Below are 14,659 nucleotides of genomic sequence, written 5' to 3'. Positions count from 1 at the left end.
ATCTTATTTAACATGAAAAGATTAGCTAGGGTTTATGTATGGAGCCTCCTCCAGATGACCGCTTTTACCTGCGTCAGGTTACAGTGCGGTTCCGGATATATTTTCCTTACCTTATAACAAATGCTGTGCCGGCAGGCTTCGTAGATAATACATTTGTCATCAGCGTGACAAAGAACGCTCTTATTGCAAACGAATTGATCGAGATTTGTGATTTTGTATTTTGCGTTTGTCTTTTTCTATTTCACGTTTTCGCTGTCTCCGCAACCCTTGCCGTTGTGTTTACTATCAAAAAGCGGTTGGTTTAAAGTCTGCACAACTCTTCACAATTTCTGCTACTTACCAGGCAAGAGTTAAGCATTTTCTTTCCTCTCACGCAATCCTAAGGTGGGCCAGAATGAAAGCCACCTTCTTAGCTCGGTTGCGCAGTGGTCACATATGATTTTCAACGAAATGCCACTTCACGTCGAGGGCTCACTGACTAGCACAGACACGCACATGTAAAAACACATAGACGCCAAATTAATACACCTAGTCATGCAAGGAATAAAGGGGATAAGACGATGGACATGCGCAGTCGCCGATTCACTACACCAAAGAGCCGACACATGGACTACATGGCACGAAGTGAACAGGCATAATTTATTTATTTATTTATTTATTTGAAAATACTGCAGCCCCATTCCAGGGGCTATAGCAGGAGTTGTTACATATGTCATGCGGTACAGTTGCGCGCATAAAGGGGTACATGGCGAAATGTGAAACAAACGCTGCATACAACATCATATAATGCTACGTCTCAATTTCGGACATAAAATCAGACACAGAAAAGGCACGTATATTTCCATTTAAAGAGTTCCAACTCTCCACGGTACGCGGAAAAAAACTGTATTTGAAAGCGTTAGTACGGGCAAAAAAGGGTTGAATATTAAGATCGTGATGGCTCCTGGTTAGAGATGGTTTTGAAAACGTGATATGCTTACTCTCTGAGAGGCAATTAGCAGAATGCACTATTGAGTGAAGAAGTTTTAAGGACTCAGTTTTCCGGCGGGATGCGAGCGGACTTAAGTTTAAGGAAGATATCGCAGATGAGGGTGAAAAATGAAAGTCGTAGCGGCGAAAAATAAATCTTACAGCTTTTCGTTGTACAGATTCTATTTGATCAATTTCACATTGCTTATATGGATTCCAAACATTGGAAGCGTATTCAAGAATAGGGCGAATTAGAGTTTTATACATGACCAATTTCGTCTCTTTAGGAGCATCCCGTACTGTGCGCCTCAAGTAACCTACCTTTTTAAGAGCTTTAGCTGTGATATGATCGATGTGTTTTGACCATGACATATTGTGTGAAAAAACAACGCCAAGATATTTATGTTCATGTACCCTTTGCAGGGACGAATAATCGTAATTAGAAGGGCATGAATAATTGTAATTAGAAGGGCATAGGCGGTTGGTGAAAGACATGACAACTGTTTTGCTGAAGTTGATTTTCATCTGCCACGTATTGCACCAATCACAGAATATACCAAAAGACTCATTCAGAAGGAAATTATCACTGAAAGAGTTAAATGTGTGGTACAATACACAATCATCGGCGTATAGACGGATCTTTGAGGTTATACTGTCAGGCAAATCATTAATATAAAGTAAAAACAACAAAGGGCCAAGGACAGAGCCTTGCGTAATGGAAAAATAAGGTGTTTAATAAATACGTTTGGACATGTTTTGAGAGTTAAATTTCATGCCTTAATGGGTTGAAACTTCTCTCCGCCCGCAACGCCCAAGTGGTGCAGTTCATTAATCCTACCAGTCACAGTCCGTGTGGAGATCCAAAACTCCATCGGCTTCAGGCGAGGTGCTGCACAACGACACAGCCACACACGCACAGCCACAACAACGACGAATGCCTGCGAACGCGGTGGGGTAAAATGAGGGGCGATAGGGACTCTAGGTGAGACGCGGAAGGCACGTATGTTCAATTCAGATTTCAGAATCCGGTCTGTTCGTTGTCGCCAACCCATGATTAGGCAAGAAACACTGGAGGCCTTGAAAACACGTATTAAATTGCGCCGTTCACTCACAGTAATCTTCTCATGGCATGAAGCTCAGTGCAAGCTTCAGGGATTGATCGTAGCTGATATTGATCCAGCCATCTCGGTCGGTGTCGTAACTTCGGAAGGCATTCGACAAGGTTTGCAGTGAGACACAGCATAAGATGTAGCTGTCCAAGTTGATGAAGCCCTTCCTCTCCTTTTGGTACTTTGCGAACAAGGTGTTGAGCGTCTGTTCGCTCAGACGGTATCCGAAACGGTTCATTGCGTCCCGCAGCTGGTTCTTGTCAATGAAACCAGAGTTGCCTTCATCAAACTCTTGAAAGCAATGCATCCAGTCGTTAATGTAGTTCCAGAGGGACACGAAGTCTTCAAAGCCAATAGTGCCGGTGCGACTGCGGTCAAAGATGTTGATCATCATACGGACAGTCTCCAGATTAAACGGCTTCCAGGTTTGGTTGGACAGTGCGTACTGTAGCTTTGTGGCGTCTATCTTACCGCTGCCTTCTTTATCAACATTCGCGAAGATTCCCTGCAGGTAGTCGACATCCGGTCGCGGTGGCTGGACATTCGTGGGAACGTGGTAAATATATATGGGCGCCGGTGGTTGAAAGCTTACGTATGCATCAGAGCCTAATAAAGGTAATCCGTTTGCGTCCGACCCGATTATCGGTTGAACTTTGGCCTCAGACATGACTACTGGTATCATGGCGATTTTGAATTCAGGTGCGGACGCCACAGACACATCTGACGCAGTCACGGACCTCATGGAGACGTCGGGATCTGTCACTGAACGCATGGTAACGTCTGGTGCGCTCGCAGATGGCATGCTAACGTCTGACTCGGTGGCTGTCTTCATATAGGCGTCCTCTATGGTCGCCACATTCGATGCTGACACGGCCGTTTCCGCGGCATTGGATGGTGGTTGGCTATTTTCAAGTCTGCATGGCTCCATACGGATTGCTTCGGTAGGCGTCAGCTCGCTACGCGCCGGACCACTATTGTTTTGCTCCTCGCGACGACTCTACGAAGGAAAGAGGCTGCTGACACTCTTCCCAACGAATGGCTGCTGCGGAAATTTAAACACCCAATCACGTGTTCGAGCAGACCGCCGTTGCTAAATGTCTCGAGATTATGGCCGGTTCAAAGAAGACGGACTGTAGAAGGTCGGGCTATGAAGAAAAAAACGAGGATGAAAAATAACAAAATTAGGCTCCATGCCGGATTTTTTTTTTGAAGCTGAAGTGGACATTTGTGCAACAATAAGAGGAAACATGGCGAGAAATCAATAACATTTGGCTTCGCAAAACGAGTATTTCCGCCAAAGTTTGAATTATACACTCATGTATGCTCAGTTGTTATATCTAAATGTCATAAACATGTATTTTTCGCTTAACAAAACACGTTGTGGGGCTAGTTGGTGAAGCATAGTTTTTCGAAGTTCATTATAGCGCTACGAAAAAAAAACAAGGACACAGGACCAAGGATACAGCGCCCGTCCTGTGTACTTCTTCCTGTGTCCTTGTTTTTTTGTAGCGCTATAAAGCAACCAGCACCAGCCAGCAACCGGCTAACCAGCAGCCAGCTCAAGGTCCAAAGAGACCTAGTGAGCCACGCATGCCGGATGGCCAGGGACAGTGGTGCCTTGGACTAGAGGCGCCAACCACGCTCAGCCTGGAATACATCGGCAATCGTCGGTCAAGCAGCAAGACTTCTTTATTAGAGCAATAAAGTTTATTCACTCACTCACTTTGTAGCGCTATAAAGAACTTCGAGAAACTATGGTTTTTTCGCACTGGTAAAAACAAGAAGCGGATCAGAAATGCCGATATAGTCCATCTTTGATCTATTTCATCTCTACGGTCTACAGCGAAGTAAATAAAATGTGATGTGAAGAACGAAGTGAGGTCGTTTCTATAAATACGAACTCTTGTGGCCCTTCGAATACTCAGTGGCTGCATGCCACTCATGCAGTCGTATTGAAGGGTCATCTCATGTCGTCAAAGCTGGTGACAGCAACATATAGAACAATATAGAAATTTGATTGCAGATTAATACGTTATGTTGGCGCTGAAGTAACCTATTGCAGAAGGATTATGTCATTTAAATTTTTTGCCATTCACTCATCACGTCGCGATATATGCTCTGAGACAGTATTTCGCCGTTAAAAAAATGAGGAAGAATCACAATTACGTACTGCGAACCCTACGTACTGACCTGCACGTTTTAAAGTCACTGACGACCCCTTCAGCAACAAGCCTCTGAATTCGTTTTCATCATCTTCATCATCAGTTTGACTACACCCACTGCCGACCAAAGGCCTCTCCCATTTCTCTCTAATTAACCCTGTCCTAAACTCCTTTAATGATGGCTCTTATCACAGATCACCCGTTCATGAAAAAGAAACGAGCCAGATGGCCAGTACCACACGATAGCAAGAGCACACTGCCGAAGGTGGAAGTCAAGGGATGGATCAGCCTTCAACCCATACACTGCGCGATTCTCACTGGAGAACGATCGTATCAACACGTCAGTAACAACAGCTGCACAACAAAGTCACTTGTGGAATTCACTAATCTTGAGAAACGGCTGTGCAAGACGCTACTTAATTCAGACCCTAAACACTGGGCCAAGTAGGTTATAAATCGGGCATGTTCGACCGTCTCATTAACCTTAGCGTCGAAAGCCAGTTCATTCCTTACCCATCATGGACTTGCAAAAGTGACCTTTTATTCTTGAGAACCAGCTCTGAGAAAAACCATATTATAGTAGACCAGAGATTCGCAAAATCCGTCGCATGTTGAGACGAAATCGAGCGCAAAAAAAACCATATGGCGTGTACAAGTACCCTGTCTCATCACACAGTTACAACGCCCACGGCTGTAGGGTAGATGAGTGGCAGCATAGGGGAAGCAGTGAATCTCACCTGGGGTCATCGGGGTCAGTGCTTCAACAGTAACATGCCAACGCGTAGATGCGGGCTCGCGGAAGAGTAAAACACGGTAATTTTTGCGCCTGGTTGAGTATTTCCTTTAGAACAGCATCTGCCACCCCTGCCCTCTGGGGGCGATGCGCGCTGCAATGCCTGTGCCAGTTTTCCAATAAGCTGCAGCAGCTTCTTTTATAATTACCGCCAATCAGGGAATACGAGCGCAAATATAATGTTTATCAGAAAAAAATAATAAAGTACAACATTTTTTGTAAACTTGAGTTCGTCAATGTTGGTCTTAAGGGAAAAAGAAGCAATCTTAGTGTGAGAAAATTTTTTATATTTATTGATAACTAAAAATATCTTGCAAGAATGAAACAATGAAAACGCGATCATGTTTTGGCAGTAATGAAAAAAAAGAAGGTTGCTCGGGGAAGAAAAATATTTCTGCATTGTTCGTCCTCGTTCTGCTCATTATCATTATCAGCCTGACTACGCCCACTAAAGGACAAACGCTTCTTCAATATGTCTCGAATATATGTACACTGCCATGTGCCAGACGCGGCAAGACAGCTTTCAGCTGCCCCTTGCTGCGCTTGCCTTTCTTTTTAAACCCAGTGCGAGACATTTAACGGCTATTGGTCACCATACCTTCGCATTAAAGTTGCTGCCCACTCCCATTTCTTCTTCACACCCCACGTACTAATTTTCGCCTTTCCTGCTAGTAATCTTTTACTAAAGATCACCGTGTGAGGGGGCGCTCTCTCTCTACTTGGATGTCATTAACCCGTATTTGTTCACTGATACACTCAGACCTCTCCCTGTCTCCTAATGTTGCGCCTACCATTTATCATTCCACAGCTTATGTTATCTCCGAGCATGACTGGCGTCGACCTGCTTCAATGTTTTCTGCTCTTGAAATTTGTTCTCTTACACTAACAAATGATAATAATACTTGGTTTTTGAGGAAAGGAAATGGCGCAGTATCTGCCTCATATATCGTTGGACACCTGAACCGCGCCGTAAGGGAAGGGATAAAGGAGGGAGTGAAAGAAGAGAGGAAGAGAGAGGTGCCGTAGTGGAGGGCTCCGGAATAATTTCGACCACCTGGGGATCTTTAACGTGCACTGACATCGCACAGCACACGGGCGCCTTAGCGTTTTTCCTCCATAAAAGCGCAGCCGCCGCGGTCGGGTTCGAACCCGGGAACTCCGAATCAGTAGTCGAGCGCCCTAACCACTGAGCCACCGCGGCGGGTACTAAAAAGTGAGCTGTTACTTTTTCGCGCATAAAGCTCCATGGATAAGGCTCCATGGTCTAGTAGGATTTCATGAAGCAGAGTACGTTCTCCGATATTTACAGCCCTGTTTCCGTCTTTCAAGGTTACGTTCTTATCTTCGTCCTCATATCATACTGTCCAGTCCTCAATTTACTTGCAAGGCAGTCCGTTAGTTCCAGTTGAACACTCTGTGGTTCAACTATGCATGCATAAACTTTATTATTTATTAATAAATAAATAATAAAGTTGATGCATAGTTTCTAGAAGACGAAATGCTAAGAGACACCACACAGAAAAGCAAACGGCGGGACATTTGCAAGTTGCGCATGTTGCAGCGTGTTCTTGTCTGAGATTTTTTTTCTTTGACGCTTCGTCTTCGCCAAGCTTAACAACAATGTATGGTCGCGCAGGGGAGCAATGACATAATTGTACTGTTCTAATCTTTTACTTTGGGTATGATCGGTAAGATGCAATTAAGAAATTCAGGGTACCTTCTAAACGCACATAAACTTATTTCTATTTTGTGGATACGTTTTCTCATTGCAAAGTCTACCAACGCAACATCGCTTAAGCAGCCACATTCTAAGGCGCGAATGTTGTAATGGGACGGAACTGAGAGGCTATAGTTTAAAAATACACAAGACGAACTCTGATGGCCAGGGGGCATTTTACAAGTCCGCAGCACTTAGCACTCACAGGGGAACATAGAAGCACCTTTAGTTCTCGCGTGTAGTGTTGCCGTAGATGGTCCTTTGTTTCGCTAACTCTGTTCTTGCCTTTCGCGGTACAAATTTTGGTGAATTGAAGGCACACCACTGCTGTAGCTTACTGGTATTTTGCCTCGACTCTACTTGTGCCCGTGTCGCTCTCGATTGAATACTTCTCTCTCCGACAACTTTCTGTACTTTGAAAGCCCAGTTGGCGCTGTGGGCATTGCTTCCGCTCGTACTTCACTTCCAACCACTGCAGGATGGCACCAGTAGCCCCGATGTTGAAGTATGCACCCAAACAGCTGATCGCATCACGCACACCGTCAGACTTCTGCAACAACGTCCCCATCATTCTGTCACCGTCTCATATGCTTCTTATTCACTTTTCCAGATGTACCCCTCATGTAAACTTCTGAAGCGCGCTCACCATCGCGTGGAATCATTTTTTTCTCTAACATAGTATCTATAATGGGCAGTCCTGTTGAAAAGGCTGACATAATGCGAATGGAAACCTTAAATTGACTTAGATGTCTTGTGGCTGAATCAAGAATTTTCGCTGACTGATTTCTCAATAACAGCTGTTCGCAGCTCAGTCGAATGTTCGCACAGAACGCGGCTTCTCCAATAACTCAGTTGAGCATTTTCCGTGCGAGATTGTAATGTAAGTCTCCCTAACAAGCCATTGGGCTGCCAACTTCTTCGTGTCTTTAACCAAAGATTGCGCTAAGCCGGCGCTTTTGACCCATTTTGCAGCCAGGTTTCGTTCTGCTGTGAAATAAGCTACAACTTCGGCACTACTCGCTGTTCCTGTTTCGCACTCATGCAGGCGAAGGGTATAATCTCTGTCAGCGCGCTTTGAAGCGGGAGCGCGCTTGACGTCACGTGGTGGTGGTTGCCTTCCTGATTATGGCTCATGGCTACGGCTCCTCTTTCTCGCTTTCTTCTCTCACTTCCTACTTTATCGATTCTCTTACGTCGCGGTTGCGGTGTGTACGGAGATGTGAGAGAGATGCTAGGCCATTTTACTTCCTCAAAAACCAAATTTTTCGACAAGCCCACCGCGACACCTAAATACGGGGGCCTACAACGATCTCGTTTTCGAGAGAAACCGTCTGTCCAACGGTGTTGCGTACATTAGCCAAGCCTTCACCTATCACAAAGCATTTGTTTAAAGGCTGAATAACTGAAGGTGCTTTTTTCGGCTTACTGAGAAAGCTTTAAAGCGAGTTGAATTTTTTGCCTTAGGTAATACTAAGGTCGGCCAAAGCGAAAGCCACGTGTTTGGTTTGAATAGGACAAATTGCAGGGCTAGTTGGTAATGATCCATTCTTGTTGACAGCGCGTTAAGGCACAGGGACAGTGCCTGTGACGTCGTCCTCTGTGTTTCTTCTGTCCCTGTGCTTTAACGCGCTGTCAACAAGAATGAGTGTTTGGTTCGTAGCGCGGTGTTAACAAATGCTTTTCAAAAAAGCGCCTCTTCTCGTGAAGCGCACACTGAAAAGCAAAGGTACAGTCATGTAACCCGACACAGGCGCCAAATGAAAAACCGCGAAACTGACATTACGAAGAAACAGGATAAGATGATGGAGATGCACAGTCCCATCCAAATTCATGTCACCGACGAGTTGACTCACTAATGATGGGGCACAAAACGAACAGTTACATCCTGCGTCTATTAATCCACATCCATTAATCTTACTAGTCACAGTCCGTGTAGTGGCCTGCTAAGTTGCAGTGCGAAACTTCATCGCTTTATGCTCAGGTGTTGCATAACGACGCAGCCACAACCACACACGCACTGTCACAGCCAGAAAGGCAGTGATCGCATTGGGAAAAAAGTGAGGAATGGGGTCTGTAGTGGACAAATTGAAGGCACATATTTTCAATTCAAATTACAAAATCAGGTCTGCCATCACTGTCGACAACAGGCGACTATGCACGCAAGAGTGCGGGCCTTATAACAAGGATTTGATGGAGCTATTCCAGCAGCGGAATCGCCTCAAGGGGACGATGGTGAGTGCGAGCTTCAGTACTTCGTCGTAGATAATATTTACCGTCGTGGTCGGTGTCCTAACTTTGGAAGGCGTTCTACATGGTTTGCGCAGACAAGCAGGAACGGATGGAGTTGTCAGAGTTGATTAGCCGTTCTTGTCATTGTTATACTTTGCAAAGATGGTGCTGAGTGTGTCAGCGCTGAGACGGTATCGAGGCTGTTCGGAGTCCCAAAGCTCGTTCCTATCAATAAAACCAGAGCTGTCTTATCGACCTACAGAGTCCTACTTATTCCTAAGCACACGCACTCACAACTGCATCGAGGCCGCATGCAAGCAAGGGCTCAGGCTTAAGAAACGCGCATCGCTGGCAAACAACAATCAGAGACAAACTCACCCCGCATAGCGTGCTTCAAGAATCCGTCTTCTTGGACTCAGCCAGCTACCCAAGACAAAGAGCCCTGGAGGCAGTGACAATAGCAAACGCTCACAAGGAGCTAGCCAGAGTCACCATAAGGAACTGCACCTCGACTGAAGCAGAGACGGCGATTACTCTCTCAGTAGTCGAAGGCAACACAAGAGGCGAATCCCTGGCAATCATCTCGTTCTCGCAGATTGCATGTCGGAATTTCTGCAAGGGCAGACTCAGCAAGAATGCTCTCCTCGTTCTGGGCCAAGTTGGCTCAAAAGGAGGAAGACAGCCCTTCATGTCAGCACCGCGACGCGCCAGCCTGGTCGCGAAACACGCACCGAACGCCCCCGCTCCAGAACAAACTAATCGAGTGACCGCTGATGCGTTGGGACTCGTGGATGTTACCCAGACGTACTGCGACATACTTAAGTGTCTTAGGGAACTAACTAGTGTGCATTCCCCACCGCATACACCATACACAAAAGAGTAGAATGTAAGTTGGAGACAGCTCCGAACGAACACATATATGTAGTTATGTTGTTGTCCTGCATAAGAAAGCTTTCCAAGCGCTTCCAACATAGAGGCAATTTTCGGAGAAGGAAGTATTCAACTGAGAGCGACACGGGCCACAGGCAGACTCCAGGTGAAGCACCAGTAAGTGTCAGGAGTTGTGTGCCTTTAATTGCAGTAGACTAAGTAACTGCAAAACGCAAGAACATCACCAGCAAAGCAGATAACCATCTACGGCAACATTGCGGGCGAGAGGTCAAGGGGCTGCCGTGTTTCTTCGTTACGGCTGAATACATTCCGCAGGCTTTCAACGCGCCCCCTGGAAACCGCTCTTCTCGGTATTCTTAAGCTATCACCTCTCGGTTTCGTAACATTACCTCGCAGTGGCATTGGAAGTCTGCCTAACCAACCACAGGGCTGTTTCCTGCTTGGCTTCGTCCCCTTAACCAAACATTTCACCGAACGGGTGCTGTTAAGGCGTTACGAAGCCAATCGTCATCATTTTGTGGTGCAAGCTACAAATGAGGCATTACTCTTTCTGATTTGCTCACATGGAGGCGGGTGTGCTTTGGCGTGTGAGTGTCCTCTTCAGTGGGAGCGCGGTTGACATCGCGCGGTTGTGGTTGCAAGCCTTGCGGATTTTCGCATGACCGACAAGGCAACACAGACCCCTAAACGCGGATTCTACATCAATCTCGTTTTCAAGGCAGTGCGCCTTGTCAGCGGTGTTGCGTAATTGAGCAATGCTTAACTGGTCACAAACCGATTGTTTTTGTCGAACCAACGGAGATTTCAGCTACTTACACAGCAAGAGTGAAGATGTGAATTTTTTGTTTGCTTTATGCAATACTTGCGCCGCCAAACTGAAAGCCACGGTATTTGCTCTATAGCGCGGTGTTCACAAATGCTTTTAAGCGACCTTTTCACGTGAAGTACCCACTGAAAAGCACAGGCACGCTCAAGTAACCCGGTACAGGCGCCATATGAAAAGCCGTAAACTGGCAACACGAAGGAACAGGATAAGACGATGGTCATGCTCGGTCGGAAATTCACTACACCAGCGGGCCGACAGACCTAAGACACGGCTCCAAACGAAGACCCATATATACCGCAATGGAAAAGAACGCTTAGTACGTTCCACAAGTCTGCCAAGGTTATACTTTAGTGCTTTGATAAGCTTAAAATTCTTTTCGGCCTGTACGCCCAATTGAGGGAGTCCATTAATCTAACCAGTCACAGTGCGCCTGGAGGCCAGCTGAGTTGCAGTGCAATACTCCATGGGGTTCAGACGAAGTGTGGCACAACGACAAAGTCATAGCCACACACTTACGTCCAGAACTGTGACGGAAGCCTTCGAACACGGTGAGAGAAAGTAAGGCGTGGGTTTTCTAAGGGAGAAATCGAGAGGATATATATTGAACTCAAATTCCAGAATCCGGTATTTCTTCCTTGCCGTCAACTCATGGCTATGCGGGAACAGTGTGGGCCCCAAAAACACGAGTTAGACTGCGCTCTTAGGGCAGAGGACTCTTCTCACGGCATGACGCTTAGTGCAAGCCTCAGGAAGTCCTCGTAGCTGATATTGATCCAACCGTCCCGGTCGGTATCGTAAGCCTGGAAGGCGTTTGTCAAGGTCTGCAGAGACACGCAGCACAAAATGTAGTCGTCAAAGTTGATGGAGCCCTTCCTGTCTTTGTCGTACTTCGCGAACATTGTGTTGAGAGTCTGCTCGCTGAGACGGTACCCGAAGCTGTTCAAGGAGTCGCGCAGCTCGTTCCTATCAATGAAACCCGAGCGGTCTTTGTCAAAATCTTGAAAGCAACGCAGCCAGTCGTTAATGTAGTTCCAGAGCGACACGAAGTCGTCAAAGCCTATAGTGCCGGTACGACTGCGGTCGAAGATGTTCATCATCATGCGCACTGTCTCCGGATTAAAAGGCTTCCAGGTTCCATTGGACAGAGCGTTCTGCAGCTCCACCGCGTCTATCCTACCGCTGCGGTCTTTGTCAACCCTTGCGAAGATTCTCTGCAGGTAGTTGACGTCCGCTCGCGGTGGTTGTGGTCGGGCCGCGCTGTACATGCTGAAGAATTTTGGCTGAACCTCGCCTGCAACGATGGTCGCTCCGTGGTCCCGCTCTTCCGTGGCTCAAAGACGGGCTACGAGGCCACAGTGCGGGTGAGCGGAGCAAGAGCAATGCTGCACGGCGGCGAGGATTCGAGCACACAGAACAAAATGCCCCACGCACAAATATGGCACCTCATCCTATGGTGTTTGAAAGAAGAAGAGGTTTCGTGCACTCTGTGCAAATTTTTTCGCGTCGCCTTGAAGTCCCGTTTGTGTTGCACTTCCCGTCCGAACTCTTCATATCGTTTATTTCTTAATTATTAGTTTGATGAATCGAACCTCTTCGTGTTTTTCTTTTGCTGTAATCCACTCTTAAAAACGCGGTGGTGGAAGCGTGTGAGGAACTAGAGAAGAAGACGGTCTTACGCGCCTATTCAGAGACAACCACAACAACATCCTGGTCGTAATTCATTGCTTGCTTTTTTAAGTCGGTCTTTTTCTTGCAGTTTCATTATTGAAAAATAATTTCGAGCATAAATAGGTCGTCGGCTGGTGGCCTATTACTGTGACACTGGGGAGGCAAAGGTTCCAACATGCGGCAAACGGTCAGGCGTACGGCAGCGTTTAGTAAGATTGAGGCTTTGAGATTGCCTCAGGTCTTTTTTTAAATTTTAACTCTATTCTCATAAATTATTAAAAAGTTCCAGAACCTTTTGCCGACCTATAGCCAAAAGACTAGTGACAGGTCTGACAACAAAAGTTACTATACAGGCAACAAATAGAAAACGGGAAAGCAGATGACAATGGGCGGATTTTACGAAAAAGATGGTGAGTGCATCTTTTGAACGAAAAAGAACAAATACTTGGGCTTTGTACATATGCTACATTCAAAACAAAAAAGGCAGAAATAGTTTTTTCCAAACAAGCGATATCACACACTAATCTCTCAATAATGTTTTCATTAGCGTGTGAGAGGTAAACAATTATGTCCTGTCGTATACAACACAAGGTGCAAATAAAAGTTCGGCTCATAAACGGTGTGAAACAGCAAGCAAACAGCATCCTGCAAATACACAGTCGCTTTGCAACAAAAAAATTATGCCAAACAGGATTTGTTTTTTTTCATTACTATGTTTGAATGGATGCCTAAAGGCGAGACTTTTCTCCTGCAGTGGGCGCAGTTAGTCTCATTCAGATTATTGTAATTTTGGCGCCCTAATCTTGGCGACCCCTTCCATTATTTATGGTTTTTTTCATAGTGTAGAGGAAAATAGAGTGGTTATTGGCAACAAAGACGAAGTCTTATTATTGGAACTAATGTGGTCGCTTAAACAGACACTGCTCTGAACTACATACATTAGTTGTCAGTGATCAAATGTTTAGGGGAAGACCCCTAAAAGCAAGAATTGATCCTCTGGTTTTTTATAGGTGCTTTGACGCTCGTTTGGCTGCAGAATACCCATGTATAGAACAAACTTTGACATGAACATCTTCTCAGCGATGTATTGAAGCTCGTGAAGTCTTTAACGAATAGAACGGATTACCAACATATTGAAGTTGGTGGGGCTGTTGCAAAGCCTCAGAGATCCGTAGTTGATTGGCACCAACGCAGGCATTCTACTTCCGAAATTTGCCGTTGATGGCGACACCAGTACTTCAACTATTGGTCTTCTCAAGCTCATAAAAGCTTCGTTCTGGGCGATACTCGTGTATTTGTGGTTAGAATGCGGGGCTTTTTGAAAGAGGCAAACTATTTGTCCTCATTGACATTTTATTATAGGCGTTGCCACATCTACTTTTGTGAAGATGAACAGAGGTTTCTGATATTGCCAGTTGCGAAACTTCCATGTGTCCATGTAACGAAAGACTGTTGTTGGAGGTGGCCAAAACTGGGATTTGCGGAATGTTGCGCCGCTTGCGGTCATTAAAGTAAACTGTGTTCAAACTGCAAACTTCTAGATTGCTTACAAACGCACAAGCGCCTGAGAACGAAGCTAGTAAAATAGATTACTAACAAAAGTACGTACATATAAGAGACCAAGAGATAAATTAAGGGTTGAAGAAGGCGAGAAGATCACTACTCAAAATGGAATGGCGATACATGGCAGCAGCTTTTATTGGCCACTTGCAGATGGCGCCGCCATCCGTCAAGCACAAGGGAAGTGGCTACTGGGGTTAGTAACGTTTTAAAGTAGGACTTAAAAGGCTCTGAAGCTGAGTTTTCTTTAGTCTATATACCAATTAGGAACTGACTAAGAATTTTCTACTTTGCAGACAAGTGAAGATGTCATTACGTCGCATCCAGTAGCAATTGCACATTCTGTAGTGCGCCTTACGCATTCAAACGTAAACACGATTAGTACAAACCTGGGCTATGTGAAATAAGTCAGAGGTAAAAATAACAGTAAGATCCTAAAAAAAAGAAGCATTGCAACGTTTCCAAAGTTCTCTTTTTCATATCTGGCTGGTGGACTGGACCCGAGAATCTTGTGTGCGGAACTGCACTCTTGTGGTCGGTCACGAGGTAGAGGCCACAGGCGTAAGCGGCTGTTTGCGCCTCCGGCTGTCTATTTATGTTTAAGCTTTAGGTAAAACGTAACACAATGTTAAGAAATGTATTTTATGCCACTATCAACGCTGTCGATCGCTGTGCAGTTGTGGAAATCGTTTTGATTGTAGTAGTATTGTTAGTGCAATGCCAATGAGTTGCATT

General features: G+C 45.6%; 2 pseudogenes; both read right to left on the bottom strand.

Moving 5' to 3' along the window:
- Positions 1–1,756: 1,756 nt before the first annotated feature.
- On the bottom strand, positions 1,757–3,218 carry LOC144110376 (programmed cell death protein 6 pseudogene; annotated as a pseudogene).
- Positions 3,219–11,266: 8,048 nt separating this feature from the next.
- LOC144110109 (programmed cell death protein 6 pseudogene) lies at positions 11,267–12,142 on the bottom strand (annotated as a pseudogene).
- Between the last annotated feature and the right edge of the window lie 2,517 nt (positions 12,143–14,659).

Source organism: Amblyomma americanum, chromosome 11 (assembly GCF_052857255.1).
Source record: "Amblyomma americanum isolate KBUSLIRL-KWMA chromosome 11, ASM5285725v1, whole genome shotgun sequence".
Classification (NCBI taxonomy): Eukaryota; Metazoa; Arthropoda; class Arachnida; order Ixodida; family Ixodidae; genus Amblyomma; species Amblyomma americanum.
Note: the sequence above shows the minus strand (reverse complement) of the source record. Positions and strands in the feature narration are given on the sequence as shown.